Source organism: Panthera leo, chromosome A3 (assembly GCF_018350215.1).
Source record: "Panthera leo isolate Ple1 chromosome A3, P.leo_Ple1_pat1.1, whole genome shotgun sequence".
NCBI lineage: Eukaryota > Metazoa > Chordata > Mammalia > Carnivora > Felidae > Panthera > Panthera leo.
Window position 1 is genome coordinate 26,281,898 of NC_056681.1, and position 17,351 is coordinate 26,299,248.

The 17,351-nt window shown below is 47.7% G+C and overlaps 1 protein-coding gene across 8 annotated transcripts in view; it reads left to right on the forward strand.

Moving 5' to 3' along the window:
* The window catches only part of NOL4L (nucleolar protein 4 like), a 127,455-nt gene that overhangs the window by 72,774 nt on the left and 37,330 nt on the right, over window positions 1–17,351 (forward strand). The window lies entirely within an intron of this gene.

Sequence of the window (17,351 nt, forward strand, 5' to 3'; positions counted from 1 at the left end):
GCCTGACTCATAGGGCTCTTACTTGTGGAGAACCCATGAGCACTGACTCTGATCCAGATTTAAGAGCTTGGTAACAATAATGATCTCTGGGGCACCTGGCTGGCTCAGTCCAAAGAGCATGCAACTCTCGATCTTGCAGTCATGAGTTCAAGCCCCACACTGGGTGTAGAGATTACTTTAAAAAAATAACAATAATGATCAAATAATCTCTTCCTTCCCCCTCCTCAGGCTGTCTTGCAGCCCAGGCAAGATGTGAACTCAGGGGGAAAATAACAGAAAAAAATCATTTCCATGTCCCCTGCTGTGGCTCAGTGTATGTAACCTTTGGTGGTCTCTTAAGAAAGCAGAGGTTCTGAAGTATTTCTTTAAAATTAAACAGTAATCTCCATGCAACAGAACTAGAATTTAGAACTTTTCAATCCCTAGAGAAAATAAAAGAAATAAAGAAAACTTGACCAATGCAGCAAGAGTAATTAAATGAGGGAATAAAAGAAGAAACAACTAAAAAGAGATATAATAAGTAGAAAACATAAATAAGCTAGTAGGAACAAGACCAAATGCCAGTAAATCACAGTAAATGTAAATGGGTTCAATTCCACTGCAGAGAATTAAAAAAAAAAAAAAAAAAAAAAAAAAAAGAGGCTCAGATAAGGTTTGTTTTTTTTAATGGCAAACAAAAGACATTTTTTTAATGACACAAAAACTAAGATGAAATCAAGAGAAAGAGAAGGCAGTGTTGCTCCTGTCAAACAAGCAAATGTTTAAGGCAAAAAAAAGCATTAAATAGGGCAAAGTGAGATATTTCATGTTGATCAAAGGCAGTTTCCCAGTAAGATTTCAGAGCCTCTTGACCTTGGAAGTCTGCCCTTGGGGGAGGTTGAGGAGGTGGTTGGTCCTGTGGAACATAAGTAGCGCCTTTAAGCTTCACCATGAGAGGCAGCATCCTTCTTCTGTGTCCCCATCATCATTCTCTTCACCTTTTGTCATTTGTGGTACTGTCTTGCTGTAGCCACTTCTCTAGACCAGTATCTTCAAACTTTGAGCATTTCTGTTTGCTCTCTGGAAATGTGCATGGAACAGAATGTGGCGTGGACCCTGAAGAACCTGTAAGAATGTGGATCTGCTCCTTGGCTACCTGGATTTTAGTCCTTCTCCTCCTCTCCTGACTGGGCTCATCCACCAAGGCATACTGGACTGCTTTCTCAGTTCCCAGCCTCCTCCTTTCCTCCCAAGTCCTGGTCTTCCTGGCTTCCTTCTCTTGCTTCATCTCTTGCTTCTCACCTCTCAGACACCCTTAACAAGCCTCTGGGATCAGCCCATCTATGACTTGTTATGTGGTTGAACTGAAGGGGTGCAGCTTGACTCCATGAGAGTCCAAAAAGGACCTGAAATGGCCCTGGCTCCATTTTCAAGATCTGAGAAGCTATAGCCCAAACTTTTTCCTGTCTCAGTAAATCCCTGGCACTGTGGAAGGTTTGTGCTGCGGCAAGAAAAACAAAAAGCAACTGAAATATTGACCTTGACCAAGGCTCCTGTTTGGATTTTTCCAGGCAAAGAATGATCCTTAGAGCATTTCTGCTGTGAGATGATGTGCAGGTGGGGTAGTTGCCCTCAGATTCTGCCCTGTGCCCCTCAGACCCTCCCCCATAATTCCAGGGTGGTTCAGTTTCAGAAACAGCATCTCAGGTGGCCCTTTATCTTTTTTTGTTTTTGTTTATTTGTATTCATTTTTATTTTTATCAAAAGAATATATATTTTAAAAATCAGATAGAAAAACAGCAGACCCTGCCCTGGCCTTCCCACTTTAATTTCTTCTTTTCAGAGACAGCCTCTTAGTTATCTTTTAGCTCTCTCTTCTGGTTTTACCTTTTATTTCTAAATAACATACGCTCGTGCTGCTAGTTCTTGGTTTTTTAATTTGGGCTGTTTGGATTGATGTTGTTCAATTTCTTGCTGTATAAGATAGATATTTATACTATTATACCCTTTCATAAATACATATATTATTTCCCCTTCCTGCATCCCTCAATATTCTCCATACCTCTCTATTTGGATAAATCACTTCATTATCTATATTATTATGACTGTGCGTAGATTATTCATAGCTAAGCCTTATGAGCATACTATGATTACATTTTCTTTCTTTTGATTCCCCAGAGTTAGCCATTGCCTCTTTTTTCCAACCTTCACCTTCTACCTTTTGATCTTGCTTACGATGTGTGTGTTTTGTCATTTTTATTTTTGTCTTTATGTGCTCAAATTTATCTTTTTTTCTTTAATGGCTTCTGCATTTGACTCTTTAAAAAGCTAAGTAACTCCACTTCCATGTTCTCCTTCAGTACTTTCATGTTTTCATTTTTTTAATAGACTGCTTTTTAGAAAAGTTTTAGGTTTACAGAAAAATTGAGATGATGGTATAGAATTCCCACATTACAACCCCCCCCCCACGCACACGCACACCCAGTTTCCCATACTATTAACGTCTTACGTGGTTACAATACATTTGTTACAACTAATGAACCAATACTGACACATTATTGGTAACTAAAGTCCATAGTTTATTTAGATTTCCTTAGTTTTTACCTGATTTCCTTTTTTCAGTTCCATAATCCTGTTGGGGATACCACTTTACATTTAGTTGTCGTGTCTCCTGAAGCTCTTCTTGGCTATGACAGTTCCTCAGCTTTTACTTGTTTTTGATGACCTTGACAGTTTTGACCTACTGGTCAGGTATTGTGTAGAATTCTGGAGTTTGTCTGATATTTTTCTCAATATAAAGCTGAGGTTATGGGCTATTAAGAGGAAGACCACAGACATAGAGTGTGATTTTTACCACATTATAGCAGGGGTACATACTGTCAACATGATTCATGACCATTGCTGTTGGCCTTGGTCACACCTGGCTGAGATAATGTTTGTCAGGTTTCAAAACTGTAAAGCTGCACTTTTCCCTCCTCTCCAGGAAGGAAGTCACTATGTACAGCCCATACCTAAGGAGTGGGGGTTATAATTTCCTTACTTGAGGGCGAGGTATCTACATATATTATTTGGAATTCTTTGACATGGGACATTTGTCCCTTCTACCTCATTTGTAAATTTATTTAATCGTTCAGTAATTTATATGACTATTTATTTTATACTTTGGGTTATAATCCAATACTACTTTATTTATCTTGATGCTGAAACTGTTCCAACTTTAGTCACTGGGAGCTCCTTCAGTTGGCTCCTGTGCTCTTCTGACAAACCCTGATGGAGGGGTCTTGGGGTTTGTTCTTCGTAGGGTTTCATTTACTTTCTGGCACTGTGAGATGCTCCAGGCCCATCTTGTATATTTCCTGCCCCAATCCCAGATCAGCTATATCTCAAAGGAGCTCTGGTTCCTTTTATTGAAGAATTGTATTAAAAACCATGATCTGGGTGCTAGGTGTGCTTATTGCTACTGGAGTTTCCTTCCTTTTAGACCATCTAAGCAGAAGGAGCAAAAAATAAGCACGTTTTTATTTTTCAATTAATCTTTGATCCATTTGGAGCTTATCCGGGTATATTCCGAGACACAGATCCTGTTTTACCCTTCTGTGGAAGCATCACTTATTAAAGAATCTATTTTCTCCCCATTGATTTGAGATGCCACCTTTATAATTTACTAAATTTCCATCTGAAACAGAATCTACTTCTATTCAGCCCATTGGACTCTTTGTCTATTTAGTATCTGGTAGGAATGGTTCCCTTCCTTGTTGTCCATCTTTTCCAAGTTATCTTGGCTTGAAAAGAAAGTTATTTGAAAAAAAAAAATGTTTAATGCCTGAAAATTTTTGTATCCCATTCTTGGTGGGGGAAAGATAACAGAGGCACCGGGCTTTGGTGTTTTGTTTTTTTTTTTTTTTTTAACATTTATTCATTTTTGAGAGACAGAGCATGAGCAGAGGAGGGGCAGAGAGAGAGGGAGACACAGACTCCAAAGCAGGCTCTAGGCTCTGAGCTGTCAGCACAGAGCCCGATGCGGGGCTCGAACTCAGAAGCCATGAAATCATGACCTGAGGTGAAGTCGGACACGTAACCGACTGAGTCACCCAGATGCCCAAGGCACTGTTGATCTAACCAAGTAAATATTAAGTCAAGATACTTTTACTGCAGGCCTTTCTGTTCACCAAAAAACAGGGGTGGACTATGAGCCAGGAGCATCATGACCCCAGCGTTATCTGGGGGCTATAAACATGGACAGCCCAGCATTCCCATCCTCCTAAGGATGATGTCAAGCAAAATAGGGCATTTCTAAATTTGAGAGGGATGGTTTTCTTGGCAACCTCTTTGAGAGGACAAATAAGGGAGTGAAGAGCCCACTCCCAAACGTTATTTTATTTTATTTTATTTTATTTTATTTTATTTTATTTTAAGTAGGCTCTATGCCTGATGTGAACTCACAACCCCCAGATCAAGAGTTGCATACTGTACTGACTGAGCCAGCCAGGTACCCCCAAACATCTTTGTGATAGGGCATTGTTTTAGAGATTAATACATACTATTGAGGATACTCAGGTACTTTCTAGAAACTTGCTGCAGTTTCCAGGTACTCAAAGAAAATGAGCATTATGGCTATTTTGCTAGGACAGCCTGGGGTTCATAGAGATCTGTATCTCTTCTGTCTTCCTGCTTCCCTGAAGTTGTGTGGGAAAAAAGCAGAAAACAACCAACATCCTGTCTCAAAAGCCAGTTGCCTGATGGAGTCAGTAGATACCTGAAACCTAAACAGCTCATTGTCCCCATCAGTTTTTATTTTTTTAATTTATTGTATTTTTTTTTAAAGAAAGACAGTGAGTGGGGGGAGGGGCGGAGAGAGATGGGGAGAGAGAGAAAGAGAATACCAGCATGACAACCCCACACAGGGCTTGAACCCACAAACTGTGAAATCATGACCTGAGCTGAAACCAAGAGTCAGATGCTCAACTGACTGAGCCACCCAGGCACCCTACGTCCCCATCAGTTTTTAAAGGCTCAGTGCCCTTCCAGGCTGCTGACATCCACCCCCGACATGTGAAGATGCCGACCTGGCCTTTCAACTTCATTATCCAGGAAAAAAAAATGTACACAGTGCCCATAATTTACTGGTACAGGCAGGAGAGCCGCCTGGTACCACGAGCAGAATCCTGCATGCTAGGCTAGCCCGGAGATGCTTTATCTGTGTCAAGGGAAAAGCTGGGAGCAAGGTCAGGAGCTGCTACCTGGGCCTCCTGAATGGGAAGCAGCTCTGTCTCCTCAGACTCTGACTGTAAACCGCCCCTGGGAGGCACCCTGGGGAGCTGACTCCTGCTCTGTCTTTAAGGACAAGAGAGATCCAGCAGGAAAGGAGGTGTCTCTCCTGGGCTGGGCTGGGCCAGGAAGGAGCAACTCAAAACATCCAGATGGTCACTGAACCGACAGCTGACCTTGTGACACCCCCCTCCCTTCTCTGGGCCCAGCCTGACTGAGGCCCAGAGGGGCCCTGTCTTGTGACCAAGTCCCATTGGGTCATTGTCGTTGCTGTTTTTCACAACTGAACTCCTAACCCCAGTTTTCAAGGTATCTTCCATCTAGAGCAAGTAGGTTATTTGGGGCAGCGTGCTTTCTCCAGCCCTCCCTGTTTTCTGTCACATTTGGGGGGGGGGGGGCGGCAAGTCCCCTGGTGGCTTTGTCTAGCCTCCCACTGAAGGCCCTGAAATATAGGTCTCTGGGCCCCTGGCAGCTGAGCATCTGTGGGTTGTGGTTTTCCATAGGTTCTTGACCCCCCCCCCCGACTCTTACCGCCCTGATTGCTCCTTCCCACATGGGGGGCAGATGGGTCCCGGCACCCCAGCAAAGAGCTGCTGGGGGAGATGTGACCCCACTGGGTGGGCCTGTGGGTGGGTAAGCCAGGGCTCTGTAACCAGACCTGGGGGATGCGGGAGGAGTTCAGACGCTTCAGCAGCTGATGTCTGGAGATCAATTAGAGATAATGGCTTTGGGTGAACGCAAAGAGGCATGGCCAAGATTTTCCTGGTTATGATTGTGTTTACCTCATTAGCAGCCTTTTCTTTTTTCTTTTTTGAGGGTGGGATGGCACAGTGCTGCACTGTGAATTTGTGCCGGCTGCTTTGTGTCACTCAGGGTGACCAGGCACGGACCCCTGGCAGCCGGTCGTCCCCCCACCTCCACTCAGACGGAAGAGACACAGGCCCGCGGCTTCTGCTCACAGCCCACCAGACCCGTGCCCTCCCAGTGACCCTGTGTTTGTACAGCTTTAACATTTTTTCTTCCTTCCTTCATTCAAAAGTCACTGAAGTTCCTACTATGTTCTGGACACTATGTCCTACTATGTTCTGAGCAAAGAAGACACAGCAGCGAAAGAGACACATAAGGATCCTGTTCTCGGGGAACTCCCAGGCTGTAGGGATGATAAACAAATCAATAAGAAAAAATACACAAAAGTGAGAAGTTTGGGGCAGAGAATTAAAATAGGGAGAGTTGATAGACTGCACCTCTGGGTGAGAAGCCCTCTCTGAACAGGTGGCAATCCAAGCCCAGATGGATATGAAGTAGTCAGACCTGAATGGTAAGAAGTAGCCAGACGTGGGGCAGTGAAGGAGAAAAGCCTTGCCAGGTGGAGCAGACACAAGTGCAAAGGCCCTGGGGTGGAACAGCAAGGGGGCTAGGACAGAGGGAGTGAGGTGGAGACACGCTTGAACAAGCTTGAGCGGTCTGCAGAGGACAGCTCCCTCTGGGCCTGCCAGCTGGATATGAAGTTTGTCGTGTTCAGTGTGAAACCTTAGGCTGCATTTTCCTCCACCAGAGGAGACTGGTGGCTTTACTGGGGGTGGTGACGAGCAGAGACGAGCACCCAAGAGGGTGTCCGGGGACTCGGGTTATAGGTGTGGCCCTGCCCCTGACCAGCTATCTGACTTTCACTTCTCTGTGCTGCAGTTTCCCTGTTACTGAAACAGCAGATTTAGGCCAGGCTTTAGTGGTTTCCAAAGTTTGCCTTTTGACAGAGGAACCCCTTCCTTCAAGGAAGTTCTTTTGGGGAGGAAGTCCAGCATATCAAGGGGCAGCAACAGGCGGGCATGTTGCCGGCAAAGCTGGCAGAGGGGCCCATAGCTCTGCCCACCTTCCTCTCCTATGCCCAGGCGGCACCCCCTCCACCCTTCCATAGGACCCCAATAACAGGGCCTAGAAAGCTTTGGGCTGAGGTGCTAAAGACAGGCAGAAGGGCTCAGCCCAGCATAACCACAAGCAGCCTGGCTTCAGGCCAGGACTCCTCTCTCTCCTGTAGTTTCCTCCTCGGTGGAAATGAGTAACTGAGCCCATGCTAGCCCCATGGTGTTTTAAGGCTTGGATCTTTGGAATGTCTCTTAAGTGCCTCAAGAAAAAAATAGCATAGAAACAGAAGATATGTTTTAACTGGTGCAGTGCTGTGGCTCAGGAAGTGCCCAGGCACAACCGTGCAATAGCCTTGGCACCGTCCCCTCCTGCAGAGTTCATAGGGAAGGGAAATAAGAGCTTGTCTTCTCCCAGGCACCACGCGTGCACAGCAGGTGCCTGGACATAGCCGCCTTCCTCAGTCTTTTTAAGGAGTCTACATTCTAGAGAAAAAGCCACATAGGAGTGGGGTCCTTGCTGTCCAGTCCAACCACAAACAGGAATCCCATGAATCATTCAGAGATGCATGCTCCTGACTATAAGAGCAAAAAGTCAGCTGACTGTACAGCCAAACTTGAAGCTTTTTTTTTACTGCTGAAACAAGACGAGCGGAGGAGCCATTTTTGGGGTTAATGTCTACAATGTTGTTGATGTCTCTGATGTTGCTGACCTTTTCCTCATGCTTGCAAGTTGGCTGCTGTTGCTCCAACCATCTTGTCCACATTCAAGGTGAGAGGAAGATGGGAAGGGGTGGTGTAAGCTTAGTCCAGCAAAGCAAAAGCTTTCCCAGAAAATCGCCAATAGACTTTTGTTGACATCACATCGGCCAATGTCACGTGGCTACCTCCAGCTGCAAGGGAGGCTTTGAAAGAAAGAATTTTGTTTTTCTACCCTCTCTAGTTGAGAAAAGGAAAGGAGAAATGTCGAGTTTGGGTATCAGATAAGTTAGTCCACAGTATCTCCCATGGCCTGGGCGCCATCAGTTGAGCTTGATAATGCACTTGGGTTATTAAGATGCCAAAGGATCGGGTGGGAGAAAATAATAAGAAGGGAGGGAAACAGAGGAGAAGCAGGGAGGGAGAAGAAGGAGAGGAAGGAAGAGAGAAGGAATGGTTGTTGGAGGCCTTCTGTGTGCCAGGTCCCCCACGTGGCTAGGGAAACTAGGCTCAGTCTCAGAGAGCTCAGGTAACTTATCCAAGGTCATAGAGCTAGTGCAAGAGAGCCCTGTTCCCTCTAACATTATGCTATTACTTCCCAAGGGAAGAGGAAGGAGGAGAGAAAGGAAAAGGAAGGTGAGAGTGAGCAAATATAGAGACAAGGCTCCCAGTGGCACCAGCACTAACAGCTTCAGAGGGATGGGTCTGGGTCCCCTTATCCCAGCACCGCAGTCCTGGCACGTGGGGCAGGACCCGGCACACAGCGGGGACTCGGTGAAAGTATTTTGGCTGATGCCTTTATTACAAACTACTTATTTAAATGCATCACTGCATTCAAACCTCACAGCAGCCTTCAGAGCTAGTCCCTGTTGTCCCCCCATCTTAGAGATGAGAAAACAAAGTTAAAGAGGTTAGGTTGCCTGCCTGAGGTCACGTCGAGGAAGGGCCTGAATGTAAACAGAACACACCTCAGTCACCTGCTCCCCGGCTGTACCCCCACCCCGGCGCTGCCCACCAGGCACAGGACTCCAACCGTCAGAAAGTTCTCCGTGCTGTAGCTCTGCCCCCAGAACCCTTGGCCATGACCCACACACCTCCCAGCCTCGGGCTCTGTCACGGAGGGTGCAGGCCGAAAAGGGGAAGTGCCACCCACCCCTTTCTCTTGGCAACCTGTCCCCACAGCCGAGCCTGTCTTCCTTGGAGCAGCATCCGGTAGCTGCAGCATCTGGCAGAGGGGTCCTGGCCTCTCCTCCCATCACCTGCTGAAGAGCTAAGGAAAGGCCCCAGGCCCAGCTTCCCTCAGGGGTTGCATGGAGAAGCCTTGGGGTCCCACCGGGGGGGAGCAGCCCCAGCCCCTTGCCAGTGCTCAGCCCGAGGGAGACCTCTGAGGGCCCAGACTTGCTCTGGGGCTTTGTCTTTCTGTGCTGCAGGTCGGTGAAGTATGACACCACATGGTCCGACTCAGCGGTCCTGCCTCAGCAGGGTACTCCCCACACTCTGGGGACCCACATGCCCTGGTTCGAACCCCAGCACGGCCACTAGCTTCCAGCTCTGTGACTGCGGGCATGTCCCTTGGCCTCTGAATGCCAGCTTCCTCACTGTTGGGTGACTGGATGAGTCATTTAATCTTCCTCCCAGAGCCCCTACTTGTCATTACACAACGGCAATTAATATCAACCTTGCTATTTGGCTGATTCAATAAGGTAACATATACTACCACCCAGTGTCAGTGCCTGGCACAGAGTGGGTCGCAGTTAATTGAGCACACCAAGCTCCAGGCTGCTCGACCATGGTAACTGGCTCCAGCTTTTTTTTTTTTTCCTTTTCCAAACTTTCATTAAACTATACCACTCAAACAGAAAAGAGCACACATCGTTTAAGTGGACAGCTCAGTTTCTCCAGACTGAATCCACCTCCTGTGACCAATTCTCAGATCAAGAAACAGAACATTGTCAGCACCCCAGAGACCCCCTGTGCCCCCTCCCAGCCACCACCCCCACCAAGGGTGACCACCACCCTGGCCTCTAATAGCATACATTGGTTTTTCCTATTCTAGAAGTGACTGTGAATAGAATCATATAACATGCGCATCTTCACTCACAAGCCTGAGTTTGTGAGCATCATCTGTGTGGTGCTCCCTCTGTCGCCGAGGGGTATTCCACAGCACGTGTGGAGCCACGGCCAGCCGGTCTCCGTTAGCGTTCACTCGGGTGGCTTCCGGGTTGGGGCTCCTGCGAATAGTGTTCTGTGATCCTTCTAGAATGTGTTCGGTAGGGACCGTCTCCCTTTGGTTTGTTGTGTGCGTACCTAGGAGCGGAAGTGCTGGGTTGCAGCCGGCCTTGGCTTTTTGGCTGAGCCTCTCCAAAGGTGCTAGAACGCAGGAAGAGAGAGGAGGGGGGAGCGCGTGCTCTGCAGGAGTTACAAAGTGCGGCCTGGGTTGCAGATGGTGTGCCTAATTCAGAGCTGCGTCGTGGAGCTCAGAGCTGTACTGGGCGGAGGGCGAAACGGGGTCCTGAGTGATGCAGTGAGGAGTTCTGCCGGGGACTGTGCCGCCTAAGAGCCTGTCCTAGCCCTGAGAGTTCACGGTCCAGTTGGGGAAAGGAGGTCTAAAGCAGGAAACAGGAAGTACAAGCACATTAGGTAACGGGAGTAACGGAGACCTGCCACAAGAGCCAGCCGCATGGTCTGCGAAATTGGCTGCTCCAGGTTCAGAGGGTTCCAGATTTGGCAAGGGTGGAGGGGGTCTTTGCTGATGGCCGAAAGCACCTTTCTAGCATGCATCCTTCAATGCCCAACTTAAATGTCACCTCCTCAGTGGATCCCTCCAGGATCCAGTATGTCCCTCTTACATGCCGGGGACTTTGTTCTCAACAGGCCCCACAACTGTCAGGTACAAACTGAATGTACATCCTGTGACCAGAAACCATGTGGTCATTTGTTTAATCTCTCTCTCTCTCTCTCTCTCTCTCTCTCTCTCTCTCCTGCTGGCCTGCAGGCTCTGAGTGGACAGACTTATATCTGTATTGTTCATTGCTGGGTCTCCCATACTTATCATGGTGCATGGCATGTGATAGGGGGTCTATACATATTTGTGGAAAGAACATGTGCCCGAAAGCATGCATGATCAAAGGAATGGAGGGGGTCACCCATGGGTGATTGGGGAACAGAAGATAGTGAGTGTCTCTGAAGCAGAGTTCACCACTTGGAACAGAAGGATACAAGGCCAGCAGGGCTGTGGAAGGCCTCGAACACGAGGCCATTGAGCTGCAACTTGATTCTGCCAGCAACTGGGAGCCATTGAAGGTTTTGGAGTGGGAGAGCGACATGAACAGAGATTAACTGATGACACTTTAAAGCAACACGTCACTGAAAAGGAGATTGGGTGAAAGTGTAATTTCTACCTTTTGTTGTGGTTGTTAGGAAAGTACACTTCCACAAGCCAGGCCCTTTTAGTTATATTCACATGGGAAATTTATCTAAACAGAGAAGGAATGAGGACACAGTATTGGACAGTTCTTCTAGATTTCAGCAAAGTGGTCAAACTGACTATGAGGTTGCAGCCAGCTGTGCAAAAATCAGCCAATGCCAAGAATAGATGGAGAAGCCAAGCTAGGCCCCAATCCACAGATCAGGTGTTTTGAATTCAGGCATGTGTGAAGCCCTTGGTGCTTCCATCCCTGCTCCTCTTCCTGCTGAGATGCCCTCCCTACTTGCCACCTGTCACATTCCTCCTGCCTTCTTTGGTTCAGATGGATGTCATCTCTTCCAAGAACCTCCTACCCCAAGCCCCTCCTTTCTCCATGATTGTCTGCACCTAGGGCACCTCTCTGTTACGGCCTGGGTTTAATTGGACAGCTCTTGGGGGATAGAGGTGGATGTCAGCCCTACTAGATATTAAAATATATTCTAGAGCTATAATACTGGGACAGGAATAGATCAATAAAATAGAATAGACGATTCTAAAAATAAGGGAAAATTAGTGTAGTGTGCTATAATGGTGGCATTTCTAACCCATGGACAAAGATGAATTATTTAAAAGATGGTATTGGGACAACTTGGAGAACCTCTTAAAAAAATACAAACTAGGTTTAGTAGTAGACCTCACTACTTATATGGAGATAAATTACAGATTGAATGAAGATTTGGGGCACCTGGTGGGCTCACTCAGTAGAGCATGTGACTCTTGATCTCAGGGTCCTGAGTTCAAGCCCCACATTGGGCATAGAGCTTATTTAAAAAAAAAAAAAAAAGAAAGAAAAAGATTTAATATAATGGAGCTATAAGTGCTCTGCAAGAAAATATGGGTGAATTACTTTTATAATCTTAGAGTGGGAAAAACCTTTGTTTTGGCCTGAAACCTTTAAGCCCTAACAGAAAAAAAAAATTGAGAGGATATAAAAATAAAAATTTTCCATATGGCAAAATAATCTCATCACAAATAAAATAAAAAAGACAACAAAAGGACAACATATTTGCAAAATATATGACAAAAGATTAAATTTCCTTCATAAAAAAAAAGACCACCAGGGCGCCTGGGCGGCTCAATCGGTTGAGCATCCAACTTTAGCTCAGGTCATGATCTCACAGCTCAGGAGTTTGAGCCGTGCATTGGGCTTTGTGCTGACATCTCAGAGCCTGGAGCCTGCTTCGGATCTGTGTCTCTGTCTCTCTCTGCCCCTCTCCCACTCACATTTTTTTTCTTTCTTTCTTTCTTTCTCTCTTCCTTTCTTTCTTTCTCTCTTTCTCTCTCTCTCTCTCAAAAATAAATGTCAAAAAACATTTTTTAATAACATTTTTTAAAAAAATACCACCAACCCAAATAGAAAGATGGGCAAAGAATATGAACAGGTTGTTCTAAGAAATGCAAGTGACCGATAAATACATGATACACATAAATATACACTCACACTGCCAAATGAAGAGAGGCAAAGGAAAATAAGAGATACTATTTTTCACCTCTCAGATTGGTAAAGACAGAAGAGATTGCTAATACTAAGCACTGACAAGCATGCCATGAAATGGGAATTGCCACCCGTCACTGGTGGCTGAGTAAACCAGTGCAGCATTTGTGCAGGGGGTTGGGGGGTTATCATTGTGAAAATTCAGAATCCTGATGGTGATGATAAAAGCTACCATTTGCCAAACACTACCCCTCAGGAGGATATCCAGCTGCATTTTATGACCTAACCTCAGAAGTCATTCACCCTCATTTCCACAATATCTAATAGCTTGCACAGCCCTATGCATTGTGACCATTGTGACAGGGCACTAGGGCGTGATACCAGGAGGTGAGGATCACACGGAGCCATCTTGGAGGCTGGCCACCACAGTGTCCAATTTGAAAGGGGAAATTTGGTGTCAAATACTACATTAACCACACTCTTACTATCCACTTTGTATATCAGGAAACTGAGGCTTAAAGAGATTTAAGTGTGGTGCCCAAAGTCACTTGAGTGTCAGAACCAGAATTTGAACCAGTCCCATTTGGCTAGACTCTATTGGACCTCCTCACTGGTCTCCCTGCTGTCACTCTTGCTTCCTTATAATCTCATCTCCTCTGATCTAAAAACATAATTCATATTGCATCATTTCCTCACTCTTAGAATAAAATCCACGTACTTTACAGTGGTGTACATGGCCCTGCATGCTTGGCCCTGAATACCCTCTCACCTTTATCCCCCCGACCCCGGCCCATCTTGCTCTGGTCACACTGCTCACCTTTCTGTTCCTCAGACATGCCAAGTCCCTTCCTACCTCAGGGCCTTGGCACCAGCTCTTCCCTCTGCCTGGAAGACTGTGCCCCCAGGTCTTCACCCAGTTGTCCACTTCAGCCACCCTGGGGTCAGGGCACACATTGGCTTATTCCTGAGAGGGTCCTTCTCTGACCACTCAGCCCAGAGCCCACCCTTGTCTCCACCCTCAACCCGTCTCCACTCGATCCCTCGCCCCGACTTCCTGTGCCTCTCCTTCGCCCCATCTCCATCTTACTCCTTGCTTCCAGGATCCAACCAGGATTCAAACTTTGCATTTAGTTGTTATTTCTCTTTACTCTCAGGGTTTAGAACACCCGAATTAATAACAATGAATCTTTTTGAAGAGTCCTGGACAGTCGTGTTGTAGAGAGTCTCTCTAGATTTCTTGTCTGGGTGTCTCTTCATAGTCAGATTCAGGTTATGCGTTTTGGAGAACACAACGTGGGTGATGATTGCATCTCTTCAGGAGGTGAGCACATCATGTCAGGTGGCCCCACTTCAGGGGGCTCCTGAATTTGATCGCATGGTTATGGGTGTCTGCCAGTCTCTCTATTGTGCAGGTACATGTTCTCTTCCATCATAAGTAAGTAATATATAGGGATAGATGGGTTTTTAAATGCTCTGAGATGCTTGAACAGTATCCTCTCCGATCAGACTAAGCTCCTGTTTTTCCTAATAGTAACAAACCCTTGATCCCCTTGGCCAGGTCCCTACTTGTGGGGGGGATGTCTCATGTCATATAGGAGTCTGTCTGGAGGAGTTTGCTGCTTAAGAAGTCTTATAGAGCAAATGCCCTGCCAATTGTCCACTTACAAAAACCCCTACTGTTGGGGCGCCTGGCTGGCTCAGTCGGTTGAGCATCCTACTCTTGATTTCAGCTCAGGTCATGATCTCACGGTTCATGAGCTCGAGCTCAGTGTGGAGCCTGCTTGGGATTCTCTGTCTTCCTTTCCCTCTGCCCCTCCTCCACTTGCGCTCTCTCTCTCTCAAAATAAATAAACATTAAAAAAAAAAAAGCACCCACTGCTTGCAGAGCCTGACATGAAGAGGACATGAAGGCAGTACTGCCCTCTGAAGCAGATGGGAGCAGCCTTCCCTGCCATACTCTCCCACCAAGACTGGGGCCGAAAGAAGGAAGGTCGCATCCTTGGGAGAATTAGTGGTCAAGAAACTAGGTCATGCCATTCCTTGTTGGGACCCGTGCTGTGGCCACTTTAAGGATCGAGGGAGTTGTCCAAAGGCACAAGGACACTGAAAACAACCAGCACAAGGTTACTCAAGGAGTGGCCACTCCTGCAGGAATAAGGATCTGGGAGATTTCTGCAGGCTTCAGCACACATGAAAATTCACCTAATTTTCGGTGCTGCTAAACAGCCAGGTTTCTCTAGGGCTCCCAACTGCTTTCTGTGGGTTGAGTGGGGCTGAGGCTGTTTTATCTCAGGGATGGTAAATGAGTTCACATTTCATGCCTAGAGAAAATCACTGCTCTGCTCTCCTGGGCGGTACTGGCTCTCTTTTATTAGTCAGAAAGGAGGTGGGTTATCTGGGTTCAATTCCACCTTTGAACTTCAGCTGGATTTGGCTTTATATTTCAAGCCCAGATGTCCACCACTGCTGTGAAATAGTGAATCAGGCCAAGAGAAGTCAAAGGTCTCTAGAAATGTGGTGGGAAGAGATGGGAAATCCGGGCCTGAATTATCTCATTTTCAAAGTGAGGAAGGGCATTTCCCATGTTGGAAACGCCCGCATTTCCCTGGATGAACTGGAGAGTCATGGCCACTAATTAAAATTCTAAAAATCATTATTGGGCACCAACATGTGTGGACATTCAGGTGATGCAGCCTCCAGGCTGTCCCCACGACAATGGGCAAGAAGATCTATTAGAGAAAACTGGGAAGGGTGCATTGGTTTGAAAACACATTGGATTTTAGGAATAAAAGGCGCTAATGAGTAACATGCTTAGACCCTCTTTTAAAAATAAAGTGTAAGTTCTATATTGACAAATCTTTAGCACGTGTGGGACAAGTCTGTCTGCCTTTAATTTGATATGTTGCCATCCTTCTATTTTTCTAAGGGGTGAATCCTGAGCTCTGAACCTGTGTTGTACTTCCCACTCACACCTGTAGAGGGAGCCTTGTTTACCTCGGATTGCTCACAATGCAAAGCTTTCAGTGAAAGAAAGAAAAAGGCTTTTAGAGAAAAAAAGTTGGAGGGTTAAAGGCAGTCTGTTTCAAAATTGCAAACAATCGAGATGGCTGTCTTGTTTTTTGTTGTTGTTTTTTTTTTTTCTTTGCTGTTCTACTGTGAATGAGTTGTAGCGTGAAGTCAGTAGAAATTGCCCTTCTTTTTCGGATGCGACTAGAGGGACCAGGAGGTGGGATCGTTGTTGGTATTTTTGTTTTGTTTTTTGGCCATTTCCTCACAGAATTCCACGAGGGCAGCTCCTTATCCCTGTTAAAGCACAAGCTTTTCCTGAAAGCTGATGGGTGGTAACGGAGGTTGTGAATCTGAGGAGGGGGACGTCTGCCCTTGACCCATCTTGTCTGTTGGGGTCTAATTGTGCTGTTTGGGGACGAGCGAGTTCTGTTCTAGGCTGAGTCTGAGGTTGCTCGCAGGTCCAGGGTCCTCCACTCCCCACCCCGCGACGCCCCACGCGGTCTTCTCCAGCACGCCAGGCGGACAAGGTCTGCCTGTGCGGAGGACGGCGTCTCAGATCCGCTTGGGTCTTCCCTCTCCTGCCACGCTGTGTCTCCGCGGACAGTACGCGCCCAGGTCTGGGATGGAGCAGCATTCGTGATGTTATCCTATTACTTTACAACTGTAGCTCGCGCGCCGTAAGGAGCCGGTACGGTGTGGTCTAGAGGAGCACAATGACCGGCGGGAGGAGTGGGTGGGGGTGGCCGGGAGGGAGCAGAGAGCGAGTCGGCGGCGAGCGCTCCCGATCGCAGAAATGTTTGGGTCGGACAGGTGAACGCATCTTGGAGTCCCAGGCGCCCGCCAGGGAGGAAGAAGGGGAGCATGGGAGGGTGTAAACTAAGTGGTGGGAAAGAGACAAAGGAAGAGTGAAGAGGCGAGATGGTACGGAATATAGGGAGGGGGAGGGGAGAGGAGGGGGCAGGGGGGGCAGCGCGCTAAGGACCCCGATCTTGAACTTGATCAAGAAAAGGGGGGCCCTGAGATAGGGGTGGGGGGGGGCGGGAGAGAGCCGGCCACGTGCCTGATTCTCCCAGACTAGGGTCTCGCTGAGACCGCCCGGGGACCCAGCAGCCCCGCCCAGCGAGGACCCGCGTGCCCAGGGAACCAGGGGACACGAGGAGGTCCAGGGCTGCCCGAAGGCCCCAGGGCGCGGAGAGTTCCTAATGGTGCCTGAGTCACTTTCTTTGGGCCAAGTCTCTCCTCTCCTGGCCTGAACGCAGAGAGCCGGCGGGCCGGGTGCCTCCCCTTCCAACCCCCAGACCCGAAGACTGCGGCCTCCAGGAGCGAGGGGCGGGCACACACCCCACCGCTTTCTTTCCGGGGCTCAGCCCCCAGCAAGAATCCTCCTCGAAGCGCTTCCCCCTTAAGAGCGCTCTCCCCCCGGAGCGCACGGCAGCGCGTCCAGTGCGCCCTCATCCCTCCCCCACTACCTGGCCCAGCACCCCCTCCTTCTACCTCCTCTCCCCCCTCCCCGCCCCCCGGCCTCTCCCTCCTTTCTCCTCTCTCTGGGTGCCTCCTTTTCCTCTCTCCCCCTCCCCCCGTGCCCACTCCTCCCTCTCGTCAGCCCCTCCACCTCCTCCTCCTGCTGCTCCTCCTA